Below are 6,097 nucleotides of genomic sequence, written 5' to 3'. Positions count from 1 at the left end.
GGAAACTTTTAGCTCATGCAGCCTTTTTCTTTTTTTATCCTAAACTATCCAAAACTAAGTGTGTTTCTCCTGTATTTCCACCAAATTTGCCATTTTTCAAGACTAAGTTCTTTAAGACTTCACCACACAGGCAGGAGCAGGATATTTCTGTGTGCTACAAGCAGCTAATAAAGAGGCACGCATTTCTGAAGTCTTCTATAAAAGACATCAATTAAAAGCATGATTCATTATTTCCTCAGTGCTACTGTGGCCTCATTAAACCCAGGGAAGTAGACAAAGAGGGCTTCACAGCTGGCAGGCAGCAAACATGACAACCCAAAGCCTGGTGTCTGAAAGCCACCAAAACACTGCACCTCCGGGCGAGCTCTGCTGCATTATCAGAGCCTGCAAATTGTGATAGTATTATGTTATTCGTGTTCTTCACCAGAAAATCCCTCACTGACTCAATTATTTCGGCCCACGCCGCCATGTAGAAAACTGAGTGGCAGAGTGTTACTCACCAACATGTCTGATGAAATCCTACGCAGACTTGTGACCAAAAACTGTCAAGTGAACCTGCAGATCTTTACAGAACGCTCTGGGGTTTTCCTCGAGGATGGTTTATTCRTCATTTTCTGGTAACTTTGAGAAGAAAAAAAAACAATAATCAGTGGCTGTGTTTCTGAGTAATTTGATTTTCATTTAGATTTCAGTTTCCCGCATGTAGATCATGAACGTCCTCTTGATTGAATTACTCTCAGTGCAAACACAGTTAAACAGAGACCTGTTTGCATGAGAAGTCATAACCTCTGGAAAATGAACTGAAAGGGTTGCATTATGCTGTATAACAAATACATTTCAAATAAGAATCAAGCATTGCATGAAAGTGTTTTGAAATGATATAAATTTTTAACAARCTGAATTTTTTGTATGTTTTTAGGTTTTGTATAGCTTTTTTGTCAGCTTTCTCATAATCAAAGTGAGCAGGTGCAACATATCCACTGTTAACCTCTTGAATGTAACTAAATCTAAAGCTTTTTATTATTGTTTTCTTAACGGTTCTTGACAGATTTTCTTATTAATGCAATARGTACATTAATCTCAAACCTGTACACAAACCTGTTTAAAATATAGTTGCACTTAAGTCAATAGCATCCATGAAAAACACTAGCACTGAAGGCAGATTAAATCATGTGATGACCACCCCGACCACTTAGTGGTGAGTTAACATATTAATTATCTCTTTTCTCACATGATGCATGACCTTGATATCACAGCAGCTGAGTGTCCGAAGTTTCCAGGAAAACAAAACAATAACGACGGTGGAAAAGAGATTAAAATAATGGTGTGGCAGCAGATCACAGATTCAGCCTCCAGAACATCAAGACAGCCATTACGTGCTTTGGAGATGRTGGGGACTACGTCAAACCTTTATCTTCACTTAAAAAGGAAATACAAAGAAAGGTACGGAGTCCACAAGGGGACATGGGAGATTTTTTTTGCGTTCCCACGCAATAGTATTGCGTCACCTTTCAACACCTTTTGTGTTCCCTCGCAAAAGTTGTTTATCACTGTTGTGCCTGTCGGTTTATTAACAAATTCACATGCTCACCATTAGCGAGTTAGCCTACTACTTTAATTCAGCTTCAGAATGAATATATCACACAGCCACATATATATCATATGCCGATATTTTAACACAGTACAGCCAYGYAACATCAATGTCAATTTCATAAAATTGTGGTGACACATCCTGTTTTGGTAACCGTATATTTCAAAACAAAAGTCTGATTTAAGTCAGTTCATATGCAAAACAAACTTTTGCGTGGGAACGCAAAACAATTTTGCGAGGGAAGGCAAATGTTTGCGAGGTAATGCAAAAGTATTGCGAGGTAACTCAAAGATATTGTGAGGTAACGCAAAAGTATTGCGAGGTAACGCAAAAGAAAAAAAACCCTATGTCCCCTTGTGGGCTCCATAGAAGGTAAGCTATGTGTAGATGATGAGCAAAGCTAGCTAGCTAAYGTTAGCGATCTGCATCTGTACCAAAATTATTTGCCTGGCCCTCACACAGAGTTTTAGTCAATATTAGTTTTACTTATTAAGTTAACAACTTGTGTACAATACAGTATATGTTTTAGAGCACTGGTTTACCTTTTTTCTGGTCTTGGTCTTATTTATTATTTACCCTTTTTTAACCAGGCAAACCCCATTGAGATCCCAGATCTCTTTTTCAAGAGCAGCCTGGGCCTGAAGGCAACCTATTGCACATGTTTTTGGGGGGTGGGTGAAACCGGAGTGCCCAGAGAAACCCCACGAAAGCACAAAGAGAACATGCAAACTCCACACAGAAAGACCCCAGGTCCAAACCGGGGATCGAACCCAGGACCTTCTTGATGTGAGGCATTGTGCTTGACGCCTCACAGATTCTGGTAAATCAACAAAAAAATGATCAAATCCCCTATTTAGACCATCAGATATGCACAGATAGTGTCAGTTTGCTGTGGAAGAGTCATCGTCTACATGTGGAGATTTACCTATCAGCACTAAAAATGTGCTCGGTTACTTAAGGTTTAGATGAAGTTCCCTGCCTGTAAGTGGCTCAACATGCCTGCAGTGTTTTGGTGTCTGAGGTCACATCCTTAAAGGAATTAGAGGCAGGTCATTACCCTCAAGTCCTCATTTAAATGCAATAATCTCGCTTTGCCAAAGGCGAGCTACCATCTTGTGACAGAAAATAGCACACAGTTTCACAGTTTTTTTGTACAACGTTGAAAACAGTTCCGGGTCCTCAGGTCTAACAGCTGCTAATAAAGAGAAGATAAAAGTGAGCCATCTTGAATGAAAATACTTCTGAAATTATAGACTTTCAGGCATATAAATATATTAATTTTAGTGAAGCACTTCATGATGATTTCAAAGCTTTTATTTWAAAAAAACTTAAAAGCACTTGTAGAACTATATAAATTTTGAAATTTAAATATTTGTGGGATGAGGCTATGCAACAATGATGCAGATAAATACATTGTTCAGTACTGCCACATGTAAATTTCAGAATACTTGGAAAATGTAATGTGATTTATTAGTTTTTCATGAAAATTATCATGGCTGGGTTCTCACGTCATCTCCGCTTTCCCCCAGTGTCCTCCCGTCTCACAGCTCAGTGTCCACTGAACAGACAGTAATGTCTGTGAATTGCTCTGTAATTAGGCCTATCTCTTATGAAGCTACAGTTGCTAACAGCTGCATCTAGTTTCAAAGCTAGGGCCACGGCATATCCCCAGGAGACTATTCTTTTTCTCATCAGGTAGTTAAAGCAATTAGCCACATTGTTACCAATTACATGCTGTCATCTGGAGTAATGATGATACCTGTAAACACTCTTTTAAAGAGAAATATAGCTGCTTACTGAGCCTCCTACTTTGTGCTAAGGCCAACAAAAAGGAACATACCAGCTGTTCTGCAGACTTTGCCACTGGTTACCATTCTGTTTTTTTTTTTTAACTTGGTGCACAATCAATCCCATGTTGATCATGTACTGTCAAATGTAAAACACCCACTTCTACAAACACATACAGTATTTCTTAATGGCGATCTTTTGAAATCATTAATGATGGTAAATCACAAATTTGGTATTAAGAATTTGCAATTAATAAAGACACTCCTGAGCAAATTATTAAAGCATCTGSTTACAGGAACAAAAACAAAAAAATGGAGTTTTATTGTTCATGCTAATGAGCAGCAGCTTGTCATGTTTTAGAAAAAACAAGTGGTTCATTTGTTTATTGTTCTCACCCAAATGGAACTTGTTTTGAAGTGTTCAATCTTGGAAAAAGATTTGGACTCCAGCTGAATTATAATTATAACTTGGGGCTCCATTATAGAAAAGAAACAAAGAAATTGCCAATACAGTGTATCATTTATCTTTTGCATCCAAAAGGTCAGAAATGTGCACTCACAGCTTCCAAAAAAATTTAAAATAAAAATTTTATAGTAATAATAAAAACACTGAGTATATTTATCTCGTGCTGACCATTTTATCCAACAAATGAATAAATGTTTATTTAAATAATGAGCTGCTGGGATGGACGAAGCAAATGTTTGTCACTGACAATACTGACAAAACAAGAGGGTAAGAAGTGATCATTGAGCCTCCCTTCATTGCAAAAACCCAATATATTGTATATTACAATATAACCCAACTATTACATTTATCATTAAGGCAATAGATTGTTTGCTACATGCATAGTCACAACCTGAAGAAAACAAGGATGTTTGCAGACATCAAGTTTGTAACATTGAAAATAATTCAATCAGAGATATTGAAACAATGTTTTAATCACAGAGTTCGGCAAAACCTGATATCATGTTTTTGTTACATTAAGAAAATAACTTTTTATTGCAGGGCCATGCAAAATTAAAGTGCATATTTGGCTATGTTAATATGAAAATATCTTTTATAGAAGGACTGGGTCCACTCTTCTGTCACTTCTGCAAATGTGTTCAGCAGCAAAACAAACTACAGGTTTGGAAGTGAGCTATTTGAGCTGTTTCATTGTCACTGTAGTACGTGTTTGTAAATGAAGGATGAATTCAGGGGGGCTATTTGTTGCGCCATTCTGCTGCAAGATCCACATATTCTAATAAAACACACACGTTTTGTATATTGTCACTTTTTAAGTATTTTAATTATTAAATTCTTTAAAGTGGTGTACGACAAGTAGTTTGTGCTTATCAAGACCCACAGTGCTTTGAGAAAAAGGATTGGCTGTCACACAGACCTCAAAGATGAACCCTTCAGTGTTTAACTGCAAAATCCAAAATTTGAGAATCTTGGATTTTGTTCAGGTTCTGACTTCTGATATAACCATACGATAAAAGTCCAAAGTTTGCTTTACTGGTCATCATCAMGCACACCACAAAATAAGTGACAATAAAGTTTTTCCCGACACTCACCGCACATATTGTTGCTCTTAAAATGACTGGAGGTCACTTAAAGTTTTGCTTTCACTCTGGCTTAAAATAGCACTCCAAGGCTTCTTCCAGTTTTGTGGGGAAGGAAGCAGGGCAGTGTTCACTTAACGGCAAGCACAGAGACTGTCATCATGGGAACATGAAATGGGAATAGGTGTCACCATTCCCTTCCTGCCAGGCAGGCAAAAAGCAAAACTTGAACCCCTGAGATAAGACGTCTAAGTAACCTCAGCTCAACTTTACTGGAGTGACTTAATGCAAAAACCAAAACTCTGCTGAAGCGTTGATACTCTGGCTGCTGGTTATTGCTACTATAACCATCACTTAAACAGCAAGTTAGAGAAATTGCATTTCCTGCGAAAATGCTAGTGTGAATGCTTCATGCTGAAAACAAGCTGAAAGCTGCTGAAATTAAGCTGAAAATATTTAATAGCAAAATTGTTAATGTGAGCTCACTTTCAAAAGCTGAAAGCAAAAAAGCCTAACTTTGCAGAAAAACAGTAAAAAGGAACACACATCAAGTTGAAAACAACAGAAAACAGCTAAAAGCTATAATAGCTGAATATAGCTGAATCACAAATTAGATGAAGAAACACTAAGTAGAAAACATCAGAAGAATTGAAGAAAGAAGATCTAAAAAAAAGCTAAAATCAACATAAAAATAAGCTAAACGTAGCAGACACAAGTTGTAAGTAGCACCCAGATAGTGAACGTGTTATAAAAAGCTTAAAAATTRCAGGAAAAAGCATAAAAGCACTAAAAAGTGAAAATTTGTAATAAATAGCTAAAACAGCCAATTTTTTTTAGAAAAGCAGCTAAAAATAAGCTGGAATTTTTTTAATTAGCATAAAGAAGCATGAGGAGTACAAGTTTGCTGAATTTAACAAAAATAAGTTGTAATAGCTAAAAAACTGAATTTAGCTTAAAACATATAACTTTAATAACAGCTGAACTTTAGCTAAAATTGCATAAAATAGCTTAATATAGATAAAAGCATCTGTAAGAAGCATAGAGAGCCCAAGGAAGTAGAAAAAAGTAGAAAAAAAGAAGAGTACCAGAAAGAAGCTAAATTTTAGCTGAAATAGCTGAAAAAACTAAAATTAGCACAAAAAAGTTGCTAAAATTTGCACAAGAAAGTGTTCTG

Source organism: Austrofundulus limnaeus, unplaced genomic scaffold (genome assembly GCF_001266775.1).
Source record: "Austrofundulus limnaeus strain Quisiro unplaced genomic scaffold, Austrofundulus_limnaeus-1.0 Scaffold73, whole genome shotgun sequence".
Lineage (NCBI taxonomy): Eukaryota > Metazoa > Chordata > Actinopteri > Cyprinodontiformes > Rivulidae > Austrofundulus > Austrofundulus limnaeus.
The sequence above is the reverse complement of the archived record's forward strand: the minus strand, read 5'-3'. Positions refer to the sequence as shown.